A 17,798-nucleotide genomic window follows, 5' to 3' on the forward strand; every position below is an offset into this window, starting at 1 on the left:
CGTCACGTGATCGACTCATGTGATGTTTAAAAAAAAGAAGATTAACGGTAACCATTTCCGGAATAACAGCTGAATAAGGAGCGTGATTATGATTACGCCCATGACAAAAGGTCTTCGTGGCAATATTTTTAAAACAGAGAAAGAATAAGATAAAGATGTGATTTTGCAGAGTGCTGGTGAGCGTCGATGCAGATTTTTTTTTTTTTATCCCTGTAGGTTTTTTTTTTTCTTTCGACACGTCTACCTTTTGCCGTAGTTCTGAACACTGAAATCTATTTCATGAATAAATTTAATTCATGTCTGGCTCTTTATGTCCTCTAGTTTTATTTAAAATATTAGAATTTTATTTGAGATCGGTTTCTTTACTATAGGATCTACATCTATGAATAGATATTCATTTCCTAGAAGCTTCACACAGCGTGATTTTCTAAGTGATAATAATGAATATAGCCTACATGGATGAACAGATAAACGTTAGCGATTTTCATATGTACGTGTATAGACCAGTTTGAGGTCGCATGCTTGACATGAACGTATTTTTAAAAATATCGCAGAGGAAATTGTTTCCCTCAGTAAGATCTTCTCTAGCATTTTCAACTCTTACATCGACCATGTAAACAATGAATCGTCGGCACAGATATTGCGGAAGCATTTGTTGTGGTAAAATGTTTTATGCGTCGCATTTGGTAAAAAATTGAAACTTAACACACTTCTGATGACAGAAAAGAAAAGTTTCTTCACAAATCTAGCAAAAAATACGCGTGTAAGAATAACGGACGAAACTAAGAGAAGTTATTTCTGACAATCGAGGTACTACGGAGGTACCAGGTATACCAGAGAGAGAAAATTATTTTGAGCACATAACGTTACATTAAAAAAAAAACATTTCAACTCATCATGCTCACGGGAATATATTTGAAAAATGAATTTAATTTTTTTTAAAATTCAGGAGGACATGAACAAAGACGCTTCACCTCAGCATATTTTATGAACCGCGTGAGCTAGAGCAAATTTATAAATGTCATTCAACGCGATTATTTTTGAAACAAAACAGTTTGCATTATAGTTTTGACGTCAAGTGTGGCATTATGACGTCACAATGGAGATACCTAGTTCATGAGAAAATGAATTGTTTTCTAACTTGCAATGAATCTGAAGGAAAAATATTTGCAAATGTAAATATTAAATAGCAAATCACTAAAATCTGTCAAATAAGATACTAGCTAGGATTTTTTTTATAGACGGTATATATTGCAGGTACAAGTTCTCTGAAATAACCTATTCATTCAATGTATTCAAGTGACCCCCCCCCCCCCCCCCTCCTTTCCGATTCCAAGTCACAGTGCAGAGAACTCGATGAGTGTTCAGAGCATGAAGAATTTGGCCCTTGGACCACTGTGCACTGGTTTAGAATGTATATATCTATATTGATATTATAACGGAATGAATATTTTAGAGATGGGAAAATTAAAAAAAAAATGCATATTGCTTTTTGTGTACTTTCTGATCGTATCAGGTGGTACATGATACTTTTATCATTCTGCTCTACGTATAAAATGAGCAACCACCACAAGATTTTCAGAAAATTTTTTTTATTAATCTATACGTATTTTCTATAGTTTTTTTTTAACAGATTATGCATATTAAACGTTCAGCAACAAACCATCAGATTAAAATTTATGAAATCTTTTAATATTTTAGGAAGGGGGGGGGGTATTGAAATGCATTTAGCTTAAAAAAGAATGTGATGACCCCACTTCATATTTTAACCATAAGTCACTTATAATAATTGTTACAAAATACATTAATTTTAGGAAAATTCATTGGGCAATTTTTTTTCAAGACGTTGAAAACTGCTCTTGGGGTGAAAATATTACTGCAAATTTACAATGACTACTCCCCAAAGCAACTGTGGCATTACTACATCTATCAATAGTTTCCGATGCAATTTTTATTTTCAATGAATATAATGCATATTATTTAATATCTGGTGAAAATTATTTAATTTGATTCAATTTTGATACCTGTATGGCATTCTTAAAATTCCACTACATAAATATCAAAATATTGAAAAACGGTGGTTACCATGGCAACCATATCTTTCTTATAACCCTGATGACCTTGGTTGACATTTTCATATTATGATACCATTAACGTAAGGCAAATTATATGTAAAAATGAGAAAAATTCATAGAGCGGATTTTTTTCATGGACCCTTGCAATCTCTTCCTTAACTCGGACCTCTGACCGGTTGTTCCTGGTCTGTGGAACACTGTCTCGGAGAAATTTCTTTCTTTGAGTCTTGTTGAGTTCATTTGGTAGGGCCATATTATAGGTGTCAATAATATTATGGGCTTCATCAAGATCAGCTTGGGACATCCTGTCAGTGAGGGATGATTCTAAAGACGTGATATCACTCTCAAATTGTCCTAATTTGTGGATATCCCAAGAAAGACAGAGTGACATCAACTGTTTAGAACACCTCTTTGTAATATCTTCCCAACGTTCTTGAAAGCGTTTGGAGATTAGCCCTATGTTAGGCGTGACATTAATCTGGAAACCTTTAGGTATAATGTCACACTCTAAGTAGGTCTGTAAATTCGAGACCCGGTGTTCAGTTTTGATTGAATTTTGGTGTTGCTTCTTCAGAAGTTTGAATGTTGGATTATTTTTTATAGACATGTTTAAAAGGAAACAAACAGCTAATTTCCTAAAGAATATGACTAATTTTTAAACTATAGCCGTGTGAAGTCGAATGATTCAACTTAGGTTAGGGATACTTTGTTGCCCAAAATACATGTAGAATGTAATTCAATTAATGCTATCAATAATTGAACTGCTGAGCGCATCAAATGATTTGCTATAATGATATCAATATCATATTCATTGATCGATGAGAAGATATGTGTGTTTGATTTGCTCTTCACTTCCACGGAATTCATTATTCTTTCAAATATTCTACCGTTCACGGTAGCTCAGTCGGTAGAGCGCTCGATCCGTGATCGGGAGGTCGTGAGTTCGAATCTCGGCCGCGACAGACCTAAGTCGATAAAAAATAGGTAGCAACTGTTCCTTCGCCATGCGCTCGGCACTTTGAAGTGAAAGTTGCGGGTCCTTCGGATGAGACCTTAAAAACCGAGGCCCCGTGTCACGGCAGACGTTGGCGCGATAAAGATCCCTCACTGCTCAATGGCCCTAAGTGCCGAGTAAAGGTCAAAATTTGAAGCCCTTCACCGGTAAATGGTGACGTCTCTATATGAGTGAAAAATTCTCGAATGGGACGTAAAACAACATACAATCAATCAATCAATCAAATATTCTATGAAAATCTCGTTTATATCAGTTTTACCAGATCGCTTATTATTTGTTTTATATCCATACATATAATATCTGATAAGTAATTATTTTACACATTTATTGTTAATAAGAAATCGAAATTAAATTTTATCATGCAGGAGTCATGGTCTGTTGGCTTCATAGCGTGTTACGTAAGATGTATGAGGTTGCCAAATTGATTACGTGAATTAAACAGATAAACAAGTAAATTATACAGATTAAAGTGTATATTTAATACTTTAAAGTGTAAATTTTACAGATTAAAGTGTAAATTTTACACTTTAAAGTTTAAATTTTACACTTTAAAATGTAAATTTTACTGATTAAAGTGTACATTTTAAAGATTAAAGTGTAAAATTTACACTTTAATCTGTAAAATTTACAGATTAAAGTGTAAATTTTACAGATTAAAGTGTAAAATTTACAGATTAAAGTGTGGAAAATGAAAAATAAAAAAAAGTCCAATTGGCACTAATATGCTTGCGTAGTATGGAGCACATTTGCACAGTAACGTGCTAGAATGAGGGGTCCTGCCCCTCGAAAACATCAAAAGTTCAGATATATGCGCTTCACTATTTTTAAACACGTTTATTTATTATTCTTACTCTTCTAAAAAGTGTTGGGATCCGGTTGTGCATTGTTTATTTATTCCGTAATGTAACATTTTCCAGTGCGTATTACATCTATTTCTAGAGTTTATAGACAGACGGCTAAATTTTACACAATTCCCGAGCACGGGGAAGTTGCTTCCAGCACTTTTCATGATAAAGAATTTGTCTAAAACAAAATAGAATAAATTTTATAGCGGAAAGATACCCGTATATCGTTGAACTTTAACTATTTTTGTAGTAGTACATATATGTTCTACTTTTAAACATGTCACGTGACAAACAGCTGATGTAAACGATGTTGCTTTGGCCGAACTCACAGAGACCCGATATATACAAGTGCAAACACCATATTTCACATTCAACTAATGCTATTAAATAAAATATTAAAATTGTATTTATTTTACCTAAATATTTTAAAACGTATCTTTCATGGACGTCCTTAACCTAGCTATGATGGTCTCCAACAATTTTACAGGAGAATCCACGTTTTTGAAAAGATTTCTATTTTCTATTGTCTGTATTTACATTCATGTATTTTCTAATGGTTACCCTTGAATTCACAGAGAATGTATAAAATATACCTTTACTTGCATTGACGGATTTTAACGATTCATCCCAAATCATAAAGGGAAATTGCGTACTAGTAGGTTGAAATATAACTTTTGAAAAGTGTTGCACTATGTCAGAGTTTTCATTCATATAGGATGTTTGCTTTTATCAAGGACAAAACCAGTCTGATTAGACTTGATTGGGATTGTTTTAGGAGATTTTCACCCAACAGATGTAAAAAAAAATTATTTATATGTGTTCTTCGTCTGAATCATTCTAAACTCTACAAAGAATGATAAAGAGAATTGTTTATTAATTATTTTTTTTACAATCAGTTCATAACTTTAGGGCGGCTCTTAGAATGTTTATTGTCTTCATCATGTGGCATCAAATAAAACATGGTCTACCTTACATTTGATTTATTAATTAATCTGAAGTTATTTAATGTCTGTTCATTTCGTCCTGAAAGAAACAATCTAAATGACAAAGACCAAATGCATGGAATGCAGGATTCCCATTTGATGATAAACAGGAGTTCTCACCTCAACAAATCAGTTGCATCTCCCTGAATATTGGGTATGCACACATATAAAAATAGAAGGTAAGGCAAATGGCATAACTCTAAGTTAAGCACCTTTCTTTAGTATACCTAAAATTTTTTTAAATGTAAAATAATTTTTCCCCTTATCAAGAAAGAATGCAATTAAAAATCAATCCAAAGGGAAAAAAAGTGATTTGAATTTCAAAGTAACAATTTCTTTGATTTTACAAGGGATAAAGTTTCCAAATTTGATTGAGTATCGTAAGAAATACGCAACTACATCATTCTTTTTTTTTTTTTTTTTTTTTGTTACATGTGTGTATAAATCTTGTTATTGGTTTTCAAACGGGGTTTGTGAAGAAGCCTTTATAGTTTATGCAATTTTTTATACATCTAGCAAAGACTAAAATATCATAAGCTTGTGCACTTATCAGTTCAAAAAATGCAACAAAGAACGTGTATCAGGAAATACCATCTGACAGGGAATAAATGACATTCCCTTATTAAATAATTTGTACTGCGCAGCATACTTGATTTATTAATGTGTTCAATAAGATCTCAATACATAAATTATAAATTTATTAATATTGTTAAATCAAATGTAAATGGCTGGAGGTTGTGAAGTTTTATTTTGTGCTCTGGTGTGCTCACCATGTGTGTTTATAATTTGCTTGGCAGAGGAGAGAGTAACAAGGTATTTAATTTCATTCTCTCTCTCCCTCTCTCTCTTTCTCTCTCTTTCTCGATCTCGATCTTTCTCTCTCTTTTTCACTCTATGTATTGCAATGCGTAAATAATACATACAAGAAATATTTTCCTTACAATTAGTAGCCTTCCATTTTCAATCCGTGATGAGGTGTGCAAAGAGTGGGATTCTTCACAGAACAAATGTGCAGGTAAGAACCGTATTCCCTTTATAAGCAATATAATTTTTAATTTAGGCACCTAGAATAATACTATTGTATCTCTTCTATCTTGCTTTGAATATATTCTTTTAAGGCATTTCAAAATTTACCTCAAATATCTAAAGTTCCACTCTAAAAAAAAATTGTTTTTGATTTTAAACATTTAGAACTTTGATTCGTACACTCAAATTTGAAATAATGAAAACACTTTTTGAGGTTTTAGAATTTTTTTACCAAATATTCAAAATATATTTTTAAACCCCATTTGATTTCGTAACAGCTATCAATTCAAGTTCTAAAATTCTAACAGCCTTAAAAACTTGTTTTGAAACATTCTCTAGACTTTGATCAAGAAGGTGGAAGTAGAGCTGGTCAATTCGTTCGAAGCTATAGTAATATGACAAGTGTCTCAGCAACAAAAATATCCTATCTTCCTTTTTTCCTGAGTTCATCATCTAAATTTCATATATGGCCCAAAATTTATATTTACCCGTACCGGCACTCTAAGTTGACGTTCAATTATTACTCTAGCACCAACAATCAGTGGTACACAAAGTATACAGTATATAAAAAAATCTTTGTAGTTCAATTATGAAAAGAAAATTAAATACGTATACGATGCAGTAACATAAATGAGAGACATATACATGAGTACAAAATAGAAGGGGAAAAAACACAATTTAAAACAGCCAGAAAAGATATGAGAACTCAAATAATGGAGTACAGACGGTATTATCTATTTAAGATTTTTATATACAAAGAATTTTCAAAGATTAAAAATTGTATTTGACATAGTGTCAGTAAACTCAAGTAATTGATGTTTTTCCAAAACCGGTGGCAATGGAATATTGTCACCAGGGGTAAATTTCATTTCTTTGAGGTCTGCGTAAGCCTCATTTCGGCAAATCAAGCAAGACGGCGGAAAAAATTAATTAATTTCAATTATGATCAATTAATGTTTACCTATCACTTTTTGCAATGCATCTTAGCGGAAAAAATTGCATAATTCCTAATTCATTGTAAAACAAATCTATGGACGTGATAAAGATTTCTTTTTTTTTCAATACCAAATAATAGGATTGAAAGGTTTGAACAAACATTTCTTTCATGGATGCAAATGATCAAGAAAATACCGATTTGTTTAAAAGTTTCAACAACTCATTCTGTCGATCTTCCCGTCATATTTCAAAGCCACGAATTATTCGCCAGTGATTTCATACAGGCGATTTCGGCGTACGACGGCGAACCTACCATGGTCAAATGGATCAACAGGCCTGGTTATGAAGGTAAAACTGTGCAATCGGATTGACATCGACAAAAGTCGAAATCATAAGGGCTTGGGTGGATCCGGGATTTCTTATACCTTTAGACCTGATACAAATATTGTAAAAGGAAGAAGACTTGAGTCGCCTGAAATACATAGAAACTGAATATAACTTTCCATGCACGGGGGATCTCGCATCATGTTCAATGATTTTCATGTTAAGTATCCATTGTGTGATTAAAAAAAAATCGGTGTAAATACGACTGTCCAATTGTGAAGTGAAGTTCGCCTGAATCTCCTGAATATTGCTAGCTGAGAAGGGAAAACTTAGCAGAATAAACATGTACATTGGTCCTTATTCTCTCTCTCTCTCTCTCTCTCTCTCTCTCTCTCTCTCTCTCTTGTATTTTTTTTTGAAAATTGAAGATTTAGATTTTACAACTAAAATATAAAATCCTAAATTGGATTTTTTTTTTTTTTTTTTTGAAATCGAGACGTTTTAACTAAAATGTTAGAATTCTTTATTTCTAAATAGTTTTAGAAACTAGAATTGTTAAATGATACAGGGATTAAAACATCTCATAAAGAAAAATTGTTTGACTTATTATTGTTAATTAAAATCAGTGAGGACAATTTCCTTTTAACAAATTTTATTATTGTCAAGAGCATCTTCCGACACTTATGTTATGATCTTTAAGATTTCTTCTGTACGTAACTTTGTAAATCAAACAAAGAAAAAGAAATCATATGTCACTAATAATTATTTTTTAAAGAATGCAATACTGGATATTTTGGTGAGAACTGTCGGCGACCTTGCCGCTATCCTAACTACGGGAAAGGTTGTCAGATGCGGTGTAACTGTGAGAAAGAGAACTGTAGCTCCAAAACAGGATGTGAAGGTATGTTTTTCATGATATAATATTCAAGATCCTTCACTGTGTAGTTCTAAATTTTATTTACTTATTTTCACTTATTTCCTCCTTATAATATTTTTTTTTCAGATGGCTCTATAACGGTTTCACCTGATGAGGTTCCAAATATTTCAAACATGTCTCTTCCTGAATTTACAATCCCCGTATTTTATAAAGGTTACTCTTAAATCCACATTGCAAATTTAAGAAACGTACATTTCTTAATCTTGATTGATCATATCTGGTATATTTGAAAGTATGTCTGGGTGTGAAAGTGCATCCTCCTCATTCTCTCTAGTATGTCCACCTGGGTATTTTGGTGAAAGATGCAAATTACCTTGTCGGTATCCAAATTACGGCATCGAGTGTCAGTTAAAATGTAAATGCAGAAGACCTGGATATTGTGATCATGTAAAAGGATGTTTAGGTAAACATGAATATTTCTAGAATATTTTAGAAATGTGTCAAGAGGGAATGAAAGATCAAATTAAGTTGGCAAATTATGCATCTGTCCTAAACAATGATACTTATCAAATTTTAATCGAACTATTTTTAACACATTTTCGGTTTGTATTACACTTTTTTTATAGTGTATTGTAGTTTCAAGGTTTTAAACCGAGTATTATACTTGCCTATGAATAAGGAACGGTTTTTGGAAAAAGAAAAAAAAAGAGCATAAAAAAAAAATGAAACCATGTGACAGAGAAATAAATAATAAATGCAAAATCTCTAGTACTCTTACGAGACCCATTTCAAAATTCAGCCTATACAAGCTAAGTAGGCAATGAAAATAAAAAAAAAATCAATTATTTTTTAGTAAGAGGGTCAATGACATTTAAAATAATCAATTTAATTTCAAATGCTCTTCTTTTTTGCTCAAATTAATTACAATTAATGATTCAAGAACATTGAATTATTCAGGTACAAATACATTACTAAAGTAATTAAATTTTGGAATAACATTTTTGATTAACACATTTAAATCAAATATAACTCTGAGAGTCACTTATACACATTTATGTGAATAATCACATAACATAAGTATTGTTTTAAAAGTTCCGCATTGTCAACAACTGATTTTGTGAATAACTTTTAGCAATAAGTATGATAAGAGCATTGGTAATTAATTATTGTCTTTTACCTGATGCCCTGTACCTCTTCCCTTCCTTTACATACTTGCTTAAAGTTGTCTGTCTTCCTTGATAACTTACTTTTTGCATGAATTTGCTGCTTCTCCTTTTGCTACATTAAAGAAAAAAAAAACATTTCAAAAATAAATGCATGTAATTACTTGCATTTCTAAATAGTTTAACAATTAAATCAATTTTAGGGGAGAAATATTCCAATTTATTTCTATTAGTGCGTATTTTCATAATTTCCTAATTAATTAAAGAATAAATTACCTCCGTGATGGTTAGAAAGATTGAACTCTCTTTCATTTTGCCTGATATGTAGGATGAAGAAAGAATACACTTTGAAATTGTTGCATTCACAATAATTTGTATTTTTGAAATATCGAGAAACACCGTACTTTGAACCGTCAGCAAATTGTCTGTATAGCACATAATATGGGCTTTGAGATCAACAAAAGTAATCACGTTTAATCATTATTATAGGCACTTTGCCACTTTTATCATAAATATCTTAAATCCATAACAAATATACATACCTGCAAATACAAGTTTTGTTAAAAATAAACCCGTAAATTACTAGTAATCAAATAAATTCCAATGTTTCAAACAACTGGAAATCTTTTTTTAACAACAAATAATATCATTTAGGGAATGAGAAAAAAATCCTGAATGCATTGTGTGTACTTTTAATGAGTAACAAGTTTAATTGTTATTATTTGTAATTTTTTTTTTATTTCATCAAGTTAATTAACGTATTTAATCAAACTGAATCTCAATTACATTTTTATAACCTCATCTTTGTACTATTTGATGTAATCATACCACATTTGTCCAGTTAATATCACTTGAAATAGTGCAGCTCCTTTGAAGAATGAATGGTAATTTATTTGGAAATTGCCATCCACACAAGTTAAAATGAATAATTTCGATAATTGTTTTTGATAATCCATTTTTCTCATAATCTTTGCAAGGAAATAAGCTGTTCAGAAATGTACAGTAATTAAAAGTCTGTATTTTCGATTCAACATATCCTTTAATCTGAAGAAATTTTCTTTACGTTTTTTCTAACTTTATATAATTATCTTTTTGCAGATTCAAGTAGACTTTGCAGTAATACAAAACATCCAGGAAGAAGAGACGCAATGTTGTACAGCACCATTGTCCTCTGTATTATAGCAATCTTCCAGTTTATATTTTATATCTATCTTTCATTTTTCTACAAAACAAGACTGCATCTGGTTTGTTGTACACTGTAACCTAAAGAATACAGAACTATGCAGCAACTATGGATTCTTGATAGATATAAATCTTTTTTTTTCTGTATTTATTTCTATAGTTTAAATCGATATTATTATTATCATTATATTATTGTTATTATTATTAAGTATTTACAGTCATTTAAATATTTCCCTATCATTGGAACATATTTAAGTGGAGCATGTATATCAATAAAATCTTACCAAATACAATCAAGTCTAAAATTGAAATTTCGTGGTTTATTTTTCTCATATTTCAAAGATTTCATCAATTCTTAGATAAATGAAATGGTTCAAACTGTGAGTGACTTCCTTTTAAAGAATTTAATGGTGGTATACCTCCATTCTTTCTTCATTTAAGATAAACCTGCATGAATGTAAAAAAAAAAGCTTACGGTCAGGAAGGAAAATATAACGATTAACAAACCTTCCAAAAACTACATTTAGAACTTTAAAAAGAGGGATGCACCCATTTCTGAAAAAAGGTAAAGGATACAAAACAAGTCTTTGGAAAAATATATCAAACAATACCTATTATGCTTTGTCTGAATCAACGCAGAGATTGTAAAAATACAAAAATGCAAATGTATTTTAAATCATTAATCAGACGATTTTTTGTCAATTTATCAAGATAACATTATTCTGCGACGAAAAATATTGGAAGTAAGGATATATTCTTCAGAGAGAGAGAGAGAGAGAGAGAGAGAGAGAGAGAGAGAGAGAGAGCGTCCGCACTGAGAAATACGGGAAAGAATAAGGTGCAAGTCTCTCGGATATTTCACACATACAAATAAAAGTTGGTTGTCAGTCTATAGCTATCAAAATAAAAATGTTTTTAAAAATTTCCCCCAAAATCCTGTTAGAGACAATTGAATCCTACTGATTGGTTACAGTTTTACAGTTTTGTGACTACAGATACATTATAGCTAAGTATCTCGGAAAAATGAATTTTGATTTAAAAATTTGATGTGTAATTAATGGCCTAACATTTATTATGAAAAAAGTCGATCAGCATATGACTTAATGCTAGACTATATTTGCTGCCAAGGTCAGTGTATCGACCATAGAACTTACGAAATGATGACTGTAAACGAGACTGTTGATATTCTTGTTTCATCAACTTGACTGTCAATAATTTATCTCGTTTAAGAAATTGTTCATACGTAGAGCATATTATTCCCTTCATTTCTATGTAAACCGTAATGAGTTCTCTATACATGAGGATATATAATTTGCCTTATTAATTTGAAAATCGGTGGCTCTTTAGCTATAAAGAATAAAATTTGCACTTCCTTTGAGTCCCATGAACCCATAATTCCTACGAGGGGCCATGTTTTCTATAAACTCAAATCCAGCTTCCTCTATTCAGAATATTTTAAAAGATGTTAATTACCTATAAATTTCCTTGAACTCCATTGTGACATCTTTACACCCTGAATTTGTTCCACATTCCATATCTATTATTCCACTATCATCTCCAAATGGTATTCATGTCTTCCAACTTCTTCGATACTCAAGAGCTTGCACTGAGTATGATCAATTTTTAAACCGAGGCTGGTTACTGACAAATAAGTAGATATTACTGGGATTTCAACAACGTCGTTTAAAGTCAGCATTTCGTAAATTTTATACTCGTTATAATGACAAATGTCATTAATCAATGAGTCGTATTTTGACTGATATATACGTAACTATTGTTTTGATTTTTATTTAATACTTAAAATTTGACTAAGAAATATTCACTCTACCTGATCAATACAAAGTGCTCTTGGCAGGTATGACCTGACAACAGCTTACTCCTCCTAGGCATCTGATCAAACGTCTGGAATTTTGGAGACCCGTGATTTATGCCCTGTTCACAGAGGTTTAGTATTTGTAGATATTTTGTTATCTATACCTTTTTCATTTGAACAAAACTGAATCTACTCGTATATATTTCCTCACTTCTGGTTTTATTTTTTCTTTCAGAAAAAATATTTTGACACTGGCCTATCTTTTTTTTATTTTTCTCAACTTTAAAAAAGGGCTTCAACTGTTGATGGAATAAAATTGAATCCTCATCTCCCTAATTTAGCTGTCCAAGGAAGAAGCCGAAAATATACAGAGATTTAAGCGGCCAAGAAACGTTATTTCATTTTATTCATCTAATTTTCAAAGTAAAGTATTGACGCAATTCTTAATATATCTTGACAGTTTTTCATAGGCAAAGTAAAACGCAGTTTTAGCAGAAAAAAGATCTTAGAGTAAACTTCATTATGCTGAGTTTTGATTGAAGTTGAATTTGTATGTAAACACTGCATTTTTCTTAAAACAACAAACAATCATTAGCAATAATTAGAGAAATGAATGATGGAAGACTGTGGGCAGAATACCTTTTTTTCTGTTGTGAAAAAGTATTACTTCTTCTCTAAGTGGAAAGATATAAGGCAATGTTAACACACTTCTTGCATTTTCTGTCTTAAAAGTGAGAGAGAATCTGCAAACATTAAGTATCAAAATGTTCAAATATGAAAATTGAAGTGATGTAATTGCAAAAAAACATCTTTATGAAGTATAACTTCCCTATGGTTCTTTGGTGGAAATCGATTTTGAAATCAATACATTATTCAGTTTAGGGTTTTAGGATTTTTGTTATCAATGCAGACACAGTAGGTCATATTGTGTTCCTTCACTGTGTTTTACTACACATTGTTTTGTAAGATTTCTTCGTTTCGCTTTGGATATTTTTCAGATAAAATTGCTTATTATGATAGAAAACAGAAAATATACACTTAAAATGTGCACATGATCATTTTTTTAAATGTTAAATAAGTGTCAATATGCCAATGCCAAATATGATCTCCTTATCCTGTAGTTTCTATTCATACATTCCCACACAATAATGACAGTGCTAAAAGTATTTCAGGATATATAGATTAATCAGATCTTCATTAGAAGGGAAATATTTATATGATTTGCAATATGGAATATACTCTAGGTCAAATCATCTTATTGAATGTTCTGATAAGTGAACAAAAACAATCAAATTATTATAACTTAATTCTACTATGTTAACCATTTCAATTGATGTTGAAGTTAGATTTAAACCTATCTTGTGTAAATAAAGGATGGAGTTTATTTTGTACCGTTGTTTCTGTTCAGTTTTATTGATAATTCATTTAGCTGTCTGTAATCAGCAAAGCATAAGGTATCTCTCCCTCTTTCTCTCTCTCTCTCTCTCTCTCTCTCTCTCTCTCACACACACACACACACACACACACACACACACACACACACACAGAATAATTCCTATTTGTGCAGAAAATAGTTATTCCTTTCTGTATCCATCTCATAGAGGTCGAACAGATTGTTGTATTGAGTGGAATGAAGTCCTCAATATATGTACCGGTAAGTATTTTATACGACAACTCAGTGATTAAAATAATTTCTTTTTGTATAGATTTTGTAAATATAAATACAATTTTGCAATGCACATTAATACAATATCTGAAAACTTAACATAGTAATTTAGAATTTGTTTATTACATTAAAATTAAGATATATTTACTGAGAAAATAATTGAGAATATTAAACCTTTTTTTTTCAAAAATAGGAATAAATGAGTACACTAACATCAATTGCTATAAACCTATATAATAGTCCTATGTAATTTTATATGGAAAATATTCCATCATTTTGACTACCTGGCAACTATTTGACTGGAACTGTTTAATTGATTTTTAAGAACACACTGTCATCAAATGGCACTAAAACAGGTAATCAATTATATCGTTTATTGGTGTAAAATCAAATTGACGATGTACGCATAGCAGCCGCATAGGAAAAGAATTAAGGCCATCTTAAAACGTAAACGCAGCAAAAACGCTAAAATATTCCGAAAAATGCATTTAGCATTCTGGGTGAATATTAAATGACCTGTGTTCTTTTGTTTGCAAAAATAATTGTACTCTATCCATACCATATTGAATTGCTTAATCACACGAGGTTGCCATAATAAATGATGCAGAGTTTAAAACCACAAACGGTATTTTCTTTGTTGTGATAGTACAATTCTAAGAATAGGAAATTCAAGAGTTAATGTTGTATACTAAAATGATTTAAAGTTTTTAATATGCGGGTATAGCAGTTGTTGATAGGGGTATCAGACAACAGTTGATCTGTCGGCTCGGGGTGCAAACTGTTGCTGCGGCCTACGGCCTTCGAAAACAGTCTGCACACCGGACCGCCAGATCAACTGTTGTCACCAAAACTATGACCCAATGAATGGTTATACCTGTTTACACGGTCATTATAACGACCACAGAATTTACGAAATGCTGACTTTCACCGAGGCTGTCGCTGAAATCCCTGTAAAATCAGCTGATCTGTCAGTAACGTGCCTCGGTTTAAAATTAAAATCGTACTCAGATCATACTCTTGAGTAAACGTTTTGCTGGCAATGCTAGCCTATGTTGCCCATGCCTCATCCCCTATGATATCATCTTCATCAATTGATGTATTGATGTCATTTAAAATGTTATCTTATTAATCTACTTTCTCTTTTTTTCTGCTGACATACATTCGGAGTAGATGATAACCTTCCTATTAATCTTTTGAAATCAACATTGTCATCAAAATCTAGCTCTGCTTCAGAAACTTTAGAGTAAGATTCTCCCCCTTCCTCTTTTTGAGGATCATTACAGCTTTAGTAAAACAATTCTGGTCGCTAGTGAAGACAATGTTTGCATCATTGTTTGCATTTAATACTGGAGTTTAAGTAAAACTTAAGATATACCAAGTGAGGCATTTACTCTACCCGTTTTATATTCTGAATTATTATACTCCAAAAGGGTATGTTCGTCTTTGTCCGTACATAGCCATGGTGAACCGAGATAAGCCGGATTAATCATAACTTAAATTTAAATCTCTTAAAACCATACGCGATGTTTACTAATACTAAGCCTGCAGTGCGCTGATGTTAGGTAAGCATGGGCTATGTCATGGGTCCATAATGATCCTAACAGTCATGGAGTAGAATTTCGTTATTAAAATATATGTGATATTGCTCTATTTTAAGTTACTATTTAATGTTAGTCAATTGGTTATAAGATAACGTATAATTTATCTATCTATCTATCTATCTATCTATCTATCTATATATATATATATATATATATATATATATATATATATATATATATATATATATATATATATATATATATATATATATATATATATATATATATATATATATATATATATATATATATATATATATATATATATATTTTTTTTTTTTTTTTTTTTTTTTTTTTTTTTTTTTTTCAATGTCTGTTTAGTCCTTAGAAAGATCTAAATTATCTGGTTTAATAAATATTCTCTATAAATTAAACAGGTTTTAGATTTGGTATTTGAGAGAAAGCAGTTGCATGGCCTCCCTCGGAAAGATAATATTTCATTCCTGTTGGGGACAAAAACTTTGCTATTTCAATCATACTCATTATACAACTATAGACTTCCGGTATTTTTTCAGATTGTGAGACTGGATTTTTTGGTGACTATTGTCATTTACCCTGTCGATATCCAGGCTTTGGAGAGAGTTGTCAGAGGGAATGTGAATGCGAGGAACAGTATTGTCATCATGTTCAGGGCTGTACAGGTACATGTGTATACATCAGACAGTATTTATTAAGTTTCATTTTTTGTGTTTGTTTACCTTGTATCGAAATCGATTTGTAAATAAATCAGTAAAACTTTTTTTTTTCAAATACAAAAAAAGAAACTATGATAACAAATTTATTTTCCTAAAAAAACATTTTCTTGTATACTTAAGATTTTGACATTGTTGATATTTACTAGTATTTTCAAAGCTGTCTTTAAATGAAGATTCTGTATTAAAAGACTTTATACAAACTTTTGTTTTCAGAAGTACCTAAGAAAGGTTATTTAGGGGTAGATTCAGTTTCTGCGAACAGATCAAGAAACGGTAGTATAAATTTTCAAGAGTTGTAAAATATTGAATAGTGTAATAATTGTAAGCCAGTGGCAAAGAATCTTATATTATTTTGCTTTACAAAATTTGAAACAATCATGAACCGTTAAGAGGTGAGGTGTTTATTTTTAAACGCATCATAAAATCTCTTTTTTTTCCAGATCCCTATGCTATATGCACCACAACAATGGTATCAGATAATATTTCATACACAACAACATCGATGGATGGAACTCTCGAAGGTAATTTCATAAATATACTTTTTTAATGTTCAAATAGTATTTGTATTATGGATATTTTATATGTTTAGTTCGAAAAATTATGTATGAATAGAAATTTCCTACTGGAAAATTTATGATGGGAAAGAAGGGACTTTTCTCTGTCAAGCTCCAAGATCAATTTTGTTGAATATCTGTAAAGTTAGATAATATTTCCCATGCAATCAAAGGAGGGCAAAATACGTAGCTGAATTTAACAAAATACACGTAGTGTGAGAGTTTAATCTAGATGTAATTTATGTTTAAATCACGTACCTCTGTAAAACTGGTTCTTGCATAGAGAGACAGAGAGAGAGAAAGAGACACAGAGAGAGAGAGAGAGAGGAACAGACGGATAGCCAGGCGGACGGACGAACTGATAAACAGAGGCATTGTGAGATAATAAAATCTACTATATAATTATGTAATGGTGTTGCTAGTCATTTAATACCAAAAAATCAAATGAAAAGTTGGTACATACCCTTATCGTTGAACATGCACGAATTCATTTTTTTCTTATCAATGGTATTGTAAACGATATCGGGTAGACTACATGGTTAACGTTCGATGAGAGTGTCGCTTTCCTTGCTTTGCGGAACAAAATATTCTTTATATGCCAAAATTGAGGGAAAATCAGTTCCCTTAATGCAGACGATAAATCTACTTAAAAAGGTATTTTTCTTAATGGTTACTTTTCTTTCATTGATATTTCATTTACTTCTTATTTCCTATCTTTTATTCCTTGTAAAATATATTTTATAATTACCCAAAGCTTTGAGAGGAATTCAACTGTATTCCTACTTTTTAGTCTTGTTTTAAAGTTTAAAGTTATAGAATCGTTTCACAGTCTCATTTCTGATATCATGTTTGTAGCAATAATTTTGCTGTGTCTATTCATAATTATGTACTTTATCTCACGTTTAATCACTACATGTACAAGTTAATGTATATCTAAGATTGATCACACTAAAATTTCTACCAGATGTGTTTTCACATATTCAGACTTGCATACAATTCAGCATTTTCTTTGAACAGTTTATGTTTATTTTAACCGATAAGCA

At 31.1% G+C, this 17,798-nt stretch overlaps 1 non-coding gene and 1 pseudogene across 1 annotated transcript; both read left to right on the forward strand.

Annotated features, from left to right (window-relative positions):
* Nucleotides 1–2,963: 2,963 nt before the first annotated feature.
* Trnat-cgu (transfer RNA threonine (anticodon CGU)) lies at nucleotides 2,964–3,037 on the forward strand. The gene has a single exon. It is a non-coding gene; the product is annotated as a tRNA-Thr (tRNA).
* A 2,605-nt stretch (nucleotides 3,038–5,642) lies between these two features.
* LOC133204269 (uncharacterized) overlaps nucleotides 5,643–17,798 on the forward strand; it is a 42,567-nt pseudogene continuing 30,411 nt past the window's right edge.

The sequence above is a fragment of the Saccostrea echinata genome, unplaced genomic scaffold (assembly GCF_033153115.1).
Source record: "Saccostrea echinata isolate AGI-Se365-2 ecotype Australia unplaced genomic scaffold, CSIRO_AGI_Sech_v1 ptg000052l, whole genome shotgun sequence".
Taxonomy (NCBI): Eukaryota; Metazoa; Mollusca; class Bivalvia; order Ostreida; family Ostreidae; genus Saccostrea; species Saccostrea echinata.